Source organism: Carcharhinus amblyrhynchos, chromosome 11 (genome assembly GCF_965287045.1).
Source record: "Carcharhinus amblyrhynchos chromosome 11, sCarAmb.v2.hapA, whole genome shotgun sequence".
NCBI classification, from domain to species: Eukaryota; Metazoa; Chordata; class Chondrichthyes; order Carcharhiniformes; family Carcharhinidae; genus Carcharhinus; species Carcharhinus amblyrhynchos.
In genome coordinates this window covers 17,963,829-17,976,261 of record NC_137334.1, presented here as the reverse complement: position 1 = coordinate 17,976,261, position 12,433 = coordinate 17,963,829, and the positions used below count along the sequence as shown (strand labels likewise).

General features: G+C 49.7%; 1 protein-coding gene across 1 annotated transcript in view; it reads left to right on the top strand.

Annotated features, from left to right (window-relative positions):
• The first annotated feature begins 1,284 nt into the window (after positions 1-1,284).
• The window catches only part of LOC145349943 (double-stranded RNA-specific editase 1-like), a 262,569-nt gene continuing 251,420 nt past the window's right edge, over positions 1,285-12,433 (top strand). The window contains exon 1 of the mRNA XM_080198635.1: positions 1,285-1,341. The gene's annotated coding sequence lies outside the window, so the exon portion shown is untranslated. The remainder of the gene's footprint in view (positions 1,342-12,433) is intronic.

Sequence of the window (12,433 nt, the reverse complement as noted above, 5' to 3'; positions counted from 1 at the left end):
ATTCTCTACCCGTTGAAGTGGTGGAGGCTGCCTCGCTAAATATTTTTAAGACGCGGGTTGATGGGTTTTTGATAGGAGAGGGGATTAAGGGTTACGGGGAGAGGGCGGGAAAGTGGAACTGAGCAGCGACAGATCAGCCATGATCTTATTGAATGGCGGGGCAGGCTCGAAGGGCTGGATGGCCTACTCCTGCTCCTATTTCTTATGTTCTTATGAGGGAGTGCAGAGGAGGTTTACTAGGCTGATGCCGGAGTTGAGGGGGTTGAACTATGAGGAGAGGCTGAATAAACTAGGCTTGTACTCGTTAGAGTTTAGAAGAATGAGGGGAGATCTCATTGAGACGTATAAGATGATGAATGGGATGGATAGGATAGAGGTGGAGAGGCTCTTCCTGCTCAGAAAGGACAGTAGGACTAGGGGGCACAGCCTCAAGATAAAGGGGGGGGCGGTTTAGAACGGAGTTAAGGAGGAACTTCTTCACTCAAAGGGTGGTGAATCTCTGGAATTCTCTGCCCGTTGAAGTGGTGGAGGCTGCCTCGCTAAATATATTTAAGACGCGGGTTGATAGGTTTTTGATAAGAGAGGGGATTAAGGGTTATGGGGAGAGAGCGGGAATGTGGAACTGAGCCACGACAGATCAGCCATGATCTTACTGAATGGCGGGGCAGGCTCGAAGGGCTAGATGGCCTACTCCTGCTCCTATTTCTTATGTTCTTATGTATCTTATAGACTGAGTAAGAAGTCTCTCAATACCAGCTTAGAGTCCAACAGGTTTATTTGGTAGCAAATTTTGCGCTCCAAAAGCTAGTGAGGTTGCAATGAAGTTACTGTGAAAATCCTCTTGTCACCACACTCCTGTTTGGGGACACTGAGGAAGTATTTAGCATCAGCATGTCTTTGGGCCTGTGGGAGAAAACTGGAGTACGTGGAGGAAACCCACACAGACACGGGAAGAACGTGCAGACTCTGCAAAGACAGTGATCCAAGTCAGGAATCGAACCTGGGTCCCGAGTGATGGAAGGCAGCATCGCTACCCACTGTGCCACCCTTCCGCCCCGACAGGTGGGATCGAGGGATCCCGTCCAATGGACTGGGGGCTGGTGGGTGCGGGCCAATGGGGAGGCGGGAGGCGGCTGGCGCCAGCCAATGGGGACTGGGTCAGGCCGCAGCGCTAGCCAATAGGGAGCGGAGCCGGGAGCTGCGCCAGCCAATGGGGAGCGGGGCTGGAAGCAGCGCCAGCCAATGGGGGAACTGTGCGGTGGCGGCCGGCGGCGGCCGCTAAGATCGCGCGGAAGCGCGTTGTGCGAGAGCGGAGCGGCGACGCCGAGCCGGAGCGAGCAGGTGAGGTTGAACCCGGGCCGGGGGGGCGGGGGAAACAAACTGAGGCCATTTCTGTGTGAAAACCGGGATCGGGAAGCCGGTGGTGTGTGTGTGAGCGGCCGGTAGCGGCGGGGCTGGGAATGAGAATTAAAAATTAAAACCGTTTGCGGCGTCAAATGCAACAAAGGGCGCGATGCAAAATGCAGGGATGGGTGTATTGGTGCCTGTGTATCGACTACTGCAGACAGCCAGCAAGAAAATCACTCCATCCTGTGCTGCTGCCTCAGCCTGTTCTCACTGAGATGAATGTGATGGTTTATTGCAGGAGGAGAGGGGAAGTTTGAAATGTGTGTCTGTGATTTCAGCCCCATTGAACAGCGAGAGAATAAAGAGGCAGCTGTCTGAGTCTGGAGGGACCTGCGTCCCACATCCCCGCCAACACTCCCCCCACATCCCACAACTACCCGCCCCTCACCCCCCAACACCGCCCCTCACCCCCTCCTCCCCTCACCCCCTCCTCCCCTCCCCCCCTACCCACCCCTCCTCCCCTACCCCCCTCCCCCACCCCGCCCATACCCCCCTCCCCCGCCCCCACCCCTAACCCCTCGCCCACCCCTACCCCCTCCCCCCGCCCCCCTGCTCCCCTCCCCCCCCTCCCCCCTGCTCCCCGCCCCCCCCCTCCCCCCTGCTCCCCGCCCCCCCCCTCCCCCCTGCTCCCCGCCCCCCCCCTCCCCCCTGCTCCCCGCCCCCCCCCTCCCCCCTGCTCCCCGCCCCCCCCCTCCCCCCTCCTCCCCGCCCCCCCTCCTCCCCGCCCCCCCTCCTCCCCGCCCCCCCTCCTCCCCGCCCCCCCTTCCTCCCCGCCCCCCTGCTCCCCGCCCCCGCGTGCCTCCCCCCTGCTCCCCGCCCCCGCGTGCCTCCCCCCTGCTCCCCGCCCCCGCGTGCCTCCCCCCTGCTCCCCGCCCCCGCGTGCCTCCCCCCTGCTCCCCGCCCCCGCGTGCCTCCCCCCTGCTCCCCGCCCCCGCGTGCCTCCCCCCTGCTCCCCGCCCCCGCGTGCCTCCCCCCTGCTCCCCGCCCCCGCGTGCCTCCCCCCTGCTCCCCGCCCCCGCGTGCCTCCCCCCTGCTCCCCGCCCCCGCGTGCCTCCCCCCTGCTCCCCGCCCCCGCGTGCCTCCCCCCTGCTCCCCCGCCCCCCGCGTGCCTCCCCCCTGCTCCCCGCCCCCGCGTGCCTCCCCCCTGCTCCCCGCCCCCGCGTGCCTCCCCCCTGCTCCCCGCCCCCGCGTGCCTCCCCCCTGCTCCCCGCCCCCGCGTGCCTCCCCCCTGCTCCCCGCCCCCGCGTGCCTCCCCCCTGCTCCCCGCCCCCGCGTGCCTCCCCCCTGCTCCCCGCCCCCGCGTGCCTCCCCCCTGCTCCCCGCCCCCGCGTGCCTCCCCCCTGCTCCCCGCCCCCGCGTGCCTCCCCCCTGCTCCCCGCCCCCGCGTGCCTCCCCCCTGCTCCCCGCCCCCGCGTGCCTCCCCCCTGCTCCCCGCCCCCGCGTGCCTCCCCCCTGCTCCCCGCCCCCGCGTGCCTCCCCCCTGCTCCCCGCCCCCGCGTGCCTCCCCCCTGCTCCCCGCCCCCGCGTGCCTCCTCTCCGCCCCCGCGTGCCTCCTCTCCGCCCCCGCGTGCCTCCCCCCTGCTCCCCGCCCCCGCGTGCCTCCCCCCCCTCCCCAATCCCCAGAGAGGTTGCACATTATTGTGTTACACTACTCCCTTCTCCAAAGCACCCGTGTTATCTTCTTTTCATTCCCACACCCTTTTCCTACCTGGAGGTTTCTTATTAGTTTTTATTAGTTTCACGTGTTTTCTTACATTCACACTGCAGTGAAGTTACGGTGAAAATCCCGTGGTCACCACACTCCAGCGCCTGTTTGGCAGAGGGAGAATGTGGCATGGTCAATGCACCTAACCGTTACGTCTTTCAGACTGTGGGGGGAAGCCAAAGCACCTAGAGGAAACCCATGTAGATATGGGGAGAATGTGCAGACTCAGCACAGATAGTGACCCAACCCAGGTCCCTGATGCTTAGAGGCAGCAGTGCTCACCACCGTGCTCCCCTTTTTTAATTCCCCCATTCTTTTTCTCTCCAGGTATTTTTTGCCCCAATCCATCTGACACTTCTGTCAACATCTCCTCCCAATCCCATTCCCTCAGCTTTTTTTGATGGCATTATATACATTGGCTGCATTGGTTTGGGGTTAAAAAACAAACTGATTGTTGAGGTTGGTTGTCTGTTGCGAGTGAACAAAGTTGACCTTTCAGCTGTGAACTTTTCCTTTTATTTGATTTATTATTTTCAAATATATTGGGATACAGTGAAATTGTATTCTTTCTTGCAATCTATGCTGACAAAGCACACTGTTCATAGAGTACATGAGTGCAGAATGTAGTGTTACAGTCATAGCTCGGGTGCAGAGAAAGATCAACTTAATCTGAGGTAGGTCCATTCAAAAGTCTGATGGCAGCAGGGATGAAATAGTTGTAGTAACCTCAGACTTTTGTACCTTCTTCCTGACGGAAGAGTAGGTGTGTGGAGTCCTTGGCTGCTTTTCGGAGGCAGCGGGAAGTGTGGACGGAGTCAGTGGATGGGAGTGCAGAAAGAGACTCTTTGGCCTGTCATGTTATTGTCTGATTTATTTTCTCTGCCTTCCATGATAGTGGTCCTTGATGCTGATTTTTAGCTGTGAAATGAGTGTGTATGATGTTTCTCTCCTTCACCCCAACTACACGATGCATCTTTCGGTTGCTGCAGGATATGATGAGACCAATTCTAGGTTCCTTGTCAAAGGCAGGAGGGTGATAGAGAGTTGGTTTGTTTGTTCGTGTCCTGTTGGTTTTTTTATGGCTCTTATGCCATTATTTGGGGGATGACTCCCCTGTCATGCTCACTGCACTCTGCCCTTCCACTGAATCAGAATGTATCTTGTACTCTTGATTGGAATGTTGCTTTTCTCAGGATACATTTTATTCTTTGCTTGGCGTGTATTGTGCGTCTTGTTTAATTATTTAGTGTGATGGTTATCTTGGTTGACCTGCATGTTTCACTGCCCTACCTTGGAGCAGAGCTTGTTGTAAACCAGTCTGACTGGCATTTATCATATTAAAGAGTTGAAAGTGAAACATTTTTCTCTCTCAAAAAAAGTGATAGATTTCTGGCAAGAGGAGGATGAGGTTTGCTGCTGTCTAAAACGTTTTCTATGTACTGAGCTGCACTGTATATTGACTCCAAATCTAATTCCAGTCATAATTATTAACGTTGCTAAGGGGGGGTAAAGTGGTAAAAAGTAAGGTTTATTAGAGTCAGAAGTCGGCTTACATTAACACTGCAATGAATTTACTGTGAAAATCCCCTCGTCGTCACACTCCGGCACCTGTTTGGGTACACTAAGGGAGAATTTAGCTTGGCCAATGCGCCCGACCAGCATGGGAGGAAGCTGGAGTACCCAGAAGAAACCCACGCAGACATGGGGAGAATCTGCAAACTCCACACAGACAGTGACTCAAGCTGGGAATCGAACCCCAGTCCCTGACGTTGAGGCGGCAGTGCTAACCACTGTCTCATTCGTCTGAGAATGCTGTGGGGATTGAACCAACTGGACCACAGATGGAGTAGGTGGTAGAAGTCGGGTAGGGTAATCGTTCAGGAACGTTAAGTGTGGAGGAGGAAAATAAATTTGAGTAGCTGGAAGGATTTTGCATGCAATTTCCTCTCAGTGTTCACAAGCTATAGGCAGATGTATTTTTTTCTCTGAAGTTGTGAGGCTGATGTAAACTCCTCCATCCTGCAGCGCTTTTATTTGAAATGCAAGGTTCTAAAACTAGCTCAGTAAAGTCTATCCCTGGGCTAATTGGAAGAAAGTGCTTATCTTTCAAAGCTCCTTGGCAGAAATGACTGCAAAACTCATGCGCTTTGCACCTCTCTGGAATGGGCAGAGCATGTTCTGCCAAATGCCTACCTTTTTTTTGTAATATACCAGTTCTTTTTAAAAGGAAAAATCCTCCCCGCAGAAGTTTTGCACATTTTACTCTCCCTCAGGAGTTCGTTGTCTGGCCTCTTGGTTTTTCACGGATGCTGGCAACTCTTTGGTAGCTTTCCCCAGTGGATGCTTTTCATTGCTGAGCTTGGACAGTGACAGCAGTGCTATTTTAGTAATTTCTCTTCCCACCCAGTGCCCACACATCAACTTCCAGTTCGAGATAGCAATCCAACCCAGCAACATTGAGGACAAGTTATTTTGCCCCTGAAGCTGCCTTGCTGTGATTCAGCTTGGTTTGCCCATTTTTTGGGGGGATTTCAGATTTGTTATCGTGCGGACTCAGGGCACTTCGGAGTAATCATAGAATCCCTACGAGACAGAAGGAGCCATTGGGTTCATCGTGCCTGACTGATAACAGTCCCACCCTGGCCCAATTCCTGTAACCCCACGTATTTACCCTGCTAATCCTCGTGACACTAAAGGGCAATTTAGCATGGCCAATCCCCCTAACTTGCTCATCTTTGGCTATGCTAGATTGCCACTTAGTGTCCAATCAACCTAACCTACACATCTTTGGAATAACGTATGGTTTAAAAAAAAACTAGTGTTGACCTAAACCTGGCTTTTGATGTGTCAAACTCTGAAGGCACAGGTATTTTTGGACATTTTTATGACAGTTGGGTGGGGTGGTTTAAAACAGCATTCTAGTAAGCATTCGCATTTGCTGCAATTCAGGCAACTCTTATTTAAATGAAGCAGATTTGTTGCCAGATTAGGTGGTTCCACATGAAGGTGGTCAGTTTGACCAATAGTTGGGGCTATTGTTGGTCTTTCAGTCAGAGGCAGTTAGGCAGGAAAGGGACGCAAGAAGGGTGGGGGTGCAGAAAGAGATGTTAGGAAATAGTTTGGTGATCGAGGCATCTGACTGAAATAGGAGACACAGCATGTGTTATTCTTGCATCTTGTCAGTTGCAAGTTGCGTTGATGGAAATACGAGAATCTGATTCATCTTATGGGCAATCAAGCAGTAAAACAATTTGTCTCATATCCTATCTCGCCAAGTGTTTACTCAGTCTCCTTTTGGAGAGATTGAAGAAATATGTACGCGACAGACACATCTCGTCCAAATCACTAATGATTGCTGTTACTGCATCCCTGGTTGATCAGCAGGTGATTGACTCACATCATGTCCAATGTTCCGATCACTCAAGGAGATAACTGACCCTACCAAACCCAAGAAAGTATCATAGAATCCTACAGTGCGGGAGGCTGTTCGGCTCATCGAGCCTGCACCGACCACAATCCCACCCAGGCCCGTAACCCCACTTATCTACCCTCCAAATTCTCTGACGTTTAAGGGGCAATTTAGCATGGCCATTCAACCTAACCTGTGCCTTTGGACTGTGGGTGGAAACCCATGCAGATACAGGGAGAATATGCAAACTCCATACAGTCACTGAGGCTGAAATTGAACACAGGTCCCTGGCACTGTGATGCAGCAGTGCTAACCACTATGCCACCGTGCTGCCCCAATCTATAGAAAACCAAAAACCACACCATCCTCTGTTAATTGCTCAAAATCATTAAAAAAAGGCGGGTATTTGCAGAATTGCTCACAATTTTTGAAAAACAACCATTGATCTATTTTTTACACAGTCAAATGGAGCTAGATTAACCAGTCAGGTAGAGGAGAGAATGTTTTATTGGGACCCTGAAAATAAGCAAACAGCAGATTGAAATATTTTTAGCTCATGACCGAGAAATTAATCTCGAATGTTTCACTTTTTAAAGTTTTGGATCTTCTAGAGTTTTCTATTTATGGCAATCTTTTTTTCTTGTTGGAATCAATTAGTTTAGAAAGGAGGACATATCACTGCGCGTGGTATTCAGATGAAATTATTTCTCTTCAAAACTCATTTCTTACACGCAAAATAAAAATCTAACCAGTTCTCAGTTTATTTAGCGACTTCTGCGAGTGTATAAATGTTTTGGTGTCTAAATGGTTTTATTTTTATCACATTCAGAATGTGTGCCGTTTTGCATGTTCCACAATTGTAGTCCTGTTTTTAAACGCAATTCAATGTTTTAAGAGCTTTGTTCCAAATCTGCTGTGTAAGACCTAGCATGATCGGTGCAGTTTTTCCCGAGCAATTACAAGGGCCAGTTTGTGGGGTTGGGGGTGGCGGGGAGGGGGGAGGAAATTAATTACCGACACCACTTTCTTGTTTGTGAAAACTGTGGAGTCATAATTAACTTAGTTTATTGTTTGCTCTGTGCTATCTGGAAGTCCCAGTTCCTGCAGATGTCCTTTGAATCACAAAAGCAGCCACAATGCAGCTTTCCCGCTGAGTATGCCAAACAGAGAGTGAAGCTGTTGTTTGCAGGGCAAGTGACTGCAATGAGAAATATTGTTCAAGAACTGGAGGTTTTGGATGTGACCGGGCACAGTACAATGTATGCTTTTTTTGTGCAGTTTTCTGATATATGGTTAGCAGAGACTGAAAACGTTGCTTATATTCACAGCAGCATCAGTAATTATGTACTGTACATAATTTCTAGCCGTGTGTCGGATGGTTGTATATTGAAAGCTTAACATTATTTGATTACGTGTAGTTTACATGAAGAATAAAATTGGATACCTGTGAGAGGTTACAGATTATAGAACATGTTCATCAATGTCAAACAATCTCCATATTAAATAATGGTTAGCTGAGTTACAAATCTTATTGAGTAAGTTGAAGTGATATCTTATTTGTTCAGGCTTGACTGTGCAAGTGTTGACTCATTGGGTAGCGCTTTTTTTGCCTCTGTCAGACAGGTGCAGATTGATGTTATGTTGGTGTATCATCCCAGCTGACACTCCAGTGCAATACTAATTGAGACCTGCACTTTTGGGTGAGATATTTGATTTAAAGTTTATTTATGTGTTAGTGTCACACATAGGTTTACATTAAAACAGCCAGGAAGTTACTGTGAAAATCTAGTCGCCACACTCCAGTGCCTGTTTGGATACACTGAGGGAGAATTTAGCAGGCCAGTGCACCTAATCAGCACGTCTTTTGGATTGTGGGAGGAAATCTACATGGAGAACGTGCAGACTCCACACAGACGGTAACCCAAGGCCGGGAATTGAACCTAGGTCCCTGGCGCTGTGAAACAGCAGAGCTTGCTACCATGCACCAAGACCCTGTCCTCCCTTTCAGGAGGGTAACTCATGCAGACCTGCGCTTTCAGACGAAATATTAAACCAAGACCCCACACTCCCCCTCAAAAGTATATAAAAGATCTGTGGTACTATTTCCTGAACGTTTTTCTCTTTAACCTCATCAAAACAGATTATCTGGTCAATGTCTCATTACTGTTTATTGGATGTTTCTCTTTACAGAAAAATTTTCAAAGATATTGCAGGAAATATCTGTTACGAGGGAGGAAGTGCTAGGGCTTTTAGGTAGCGTAAGGACGGATAAAGCTCCGGGGCCTGATGATATTTATCCCAGGCTGCTTCGGGAGGTGAAAGATGAAATTGCTGGGCCTCTGGCGCAAATCTTTGTCTCTTCTTTGGACACAGGTGAGGTCCCAGAAGACTGGAGGGTAGCAAATGTGGTACCGCTGTTTAAAAAAGGTAGTAGGGATAACCCTGGAAATTATAGACTGGTGAGTTTGACATCAGTGGTAGGGAAATTAATGGAAAAAATACTTAGGGGTAGGATGTATGAGCATTTGGAGCGTTGCGATCTGATTAGGGATACGCAACATGGCTTTGTTAGAGGGAGGTCTTGCCTTACGAATCTGGTGGAATTCTTTGAGGAGGTGACAAAAACGGTTGACGATGGGAGAGCTGTTGATGTCATCTATTTGGATTTCAGTAAGGCGTTTGACAAAGTCCCTCATGGTAGGCTGGTAGAAAAGGTTAAGGCGCATGGGATACGCGGTCAGGTAGCTAGGTGGATTGAGAACTGGCTGGGCAATAGGAGACAGAGGGTAGTTGTTGAGGGGACCTTTTCGGGCTGGAGGCCAGTGACCAGTGGTGTGCCGCAGGGCTCAGTACTGGGACCTCTCCTCTTTGTAGTATACATAAATGACTTGGAAGAAGCATAAGTGGTGTGATCAGTAAGTTTGCGGATGACACCAAGATGGCAGGGTTGGCGGGTACTGAAGTGGAATGTAAGGTGATACAACAGGATATAGATAGGTTGGTGCATTGGGCAGATAGGTGGCAGATGGAATTTAATCCTGACAAGTGCGAGGTGATGCATTTTGGAAGGAATAATGCAGAGAGGAGCTATGTGATAAAAGGTAGACTGATTAGGAGTATAGACATACAGAGGGACCTGGGAGTGCAGGTTCACAAATCCATGAAGGTTGCGACATAAGTGGAGAAGGTTGTTAGGAAGGCTTATGGAATGCTAGCCTTTATAGGTAGGGGTATAGAGTATAAAAGCTGCCGTCTAATGTTTCGGTTGTATAGAACGTTGGTTAGACCGCATTTGGAGTACTGTGTCCAGTTCTGGCCACCTTACTACCAGAAGGACGTGGAGGCTGTGGAGAGGGTTCAGAGGAGGTTTACCAGGATGTTGCCTGGCATGGAGGGGCTGGGGTACGAGGAAAGGTTGGAGAAACTGGGACTTTTCTCCTTGGAAAGACAGAGGTTGAGGGGGGACATGATAGAGGTATATAAGATACTGAAGGGAATAGATAGAGTCAATAGTGAGAGACTGCTCCCTAGACTGGGTACAAATACGAGAGGTCATGATTTAAGGGTGAGGGGGGAGAGGTATAATTTGGATGTGAGAGGAAGGTTCTTTACGCAGAGAGTCATGGGGGTATGGAACGCGCTACCGAGGAGGGTGGTGGAGGCAGGAACGTTGGACTCGTTTAAGGTTCAGTTAGACAGACACATGAGTGAAACGAGGATGGAGGGTTATAGTAGGGGCTATTAAATAAGGTCAGAACCTCGGGAGGCACCGGAAATGCAGACTTGTAAGTTAACGTTTTTGTCTTTTTATTCCGCAGGTGGAGGTCCACCTCGTTGTCAAACGAGGGGCATGCACACGGTGGGTCGTGCGTGGGCTGCTCTTGGAGGTTCCGGGAGTGGCCTAGTACTTCGTGTCGGTGTGTGTGCTTGATCCTGGACCGGTAGACAGGCGCCGCAACAGCTCGGTGACTAGCACTGCTGGCTGTGCAGATACATGGATTTGGGCCTGTGTCTGTGGGAGTTTGTGCATTCTCCCTGTGGTTGCGTGGGTTTCCTCCGGGCGCTCTGGTTTCCTCCCACACCCCAAAGATGTGCTCTTAGGCCGATTGGTTTACCAAATTGACACTATTCTCCCCTGAATCTGGCTAAGTTAGGGGTTCCATTCGTAGACACGCAGGGTAGAATAGGTGTAGGGTGATGCGGCGGCGCGGGCTCGTTGGGCCGAAGGGCTTTTTCCCGTGCTGGGTTGTTCTTTGTTCTTTATGACAGAGTTAATCCTTGAATATTCTCTTTCAAGTCCCTGAAGCTCAAGTTTAAAAGATTATCTTTTTGTCCTAAATAATTAACAAACCAGAACTTCCCGCAGTGCGCCAATGACAAGGCCGAAAGCATCTTGTTCACTCTATGTCAAAAACTTTGTGTTTTAGCCTCTGTCTCTCACTCACACCAAACCTGATGACAGGTAATTTCAGTGCCCTGTTTGACTCGGAACTGAGTTTCAAGTACCATAGCCCATTCATCAAAATCACTCACACAACATTTGTCTGCCTCAACCTTCTTCATGCCTTACTTGCCTCCCAAGCTCAGCTTCTCCAATGCTGTCCTTACTGGTCTCCCAAGTTTTGCCTGACATGATCTCTAATGTGTGTTGTGCTATTGCATTCCTTTTTTTGACAATGGTTAGATTCATGGCCTCCCAAATTAAATCCTTGTTACTGATCCTTTCAGGCCTCATTTTGCTAACTTGTACTCTTGCAGTTTCCTGAAGACCCATGTGCTGGAATTTAACTTGCACTCTACCAAAGTTGACCTTGTTGGCTCCTCTTGCTGAACCCCTGTTGGCCCTCTACCCACACTCCAATATCCAACTTTGTTGATGAACTGTGCAGTTGCCTCTACATGCTCGAGCACCCTTCTGAAAACTCTTTTCCTACTACTCCTTGGACCATCTTTGATCACCACTTTGGCCTCCACTGCATTTTTAAGAAATCTTCTGGCTTTCTGACTGATTCAGAAGCTATGGCAAAATCTACCTTGGAAGAGGACGTATCCCTTCCTCGAAGAGACACACTTGAGTTGCTCTTAAACCCAAAGAACATGGGTGTAATTTGGAAGAACCAAGGCAGAGGGGGAATCAGGTGGTGTGTGCACAGTTAGTGTTAGAGGTTAACTGGCTAACACTGTACAGCATTCTGGTACAGTATTTGGGACTATCCTTCTGGTTTCAGAATAGTGGTCAGCAGCAATATGTGGAGCTAGATAAGGAGTGCCTAGGCACTCAGTGGCTAATTAATCAATTGTGCTCCATTGTACTGCTGAACTGTCTGGTTCAGGAATCAGATTACTGAGTTTGCAACAGAGGATTGATTTAGTTCCAAGTGTTCATCACTACGCACAGCGCCACGTTGACTCCAGCAAGACTCCTGTAACACCTCCAGACAGATCACCAGATAAGTAAAGTTGCTGATAAAAACATTTTTTCCCAGTTGCATTTGTAGATATTTTTTCTAAAAAGTATTGTGCCCGCTGTTGGATACTAAATGCATTCGGATCTGCGAACCTCCTCAAGATTCCAAACAAATGGAGAATTAGAGGCAGTTTATCACAGCTAAAAGACGTGGTTCACAAAAAGAGCTTCTTTCCATTCGTCTTTGTGTGGCTGTGCGGTTCATGCTATCAGTGAGGCTCTGTTGAAGCAATTTGATCACGTTGGTCTTCACGTTAGTGTCTCTTTCATTGAGGAATGTACAGCAGGCAGAAACAAAATTCACAAGCTTAAAAATAAGGCATGTACAATTAGTTGTTTTTCCACCATTTTGTCACCTTAGTGTGCTGCTGATGCCCTCATCAGTGCTTTCCTTCCTTCTAGACTTGAATAGTCTAGCATTCCTCTCCCAACCTTCCCCCTTACC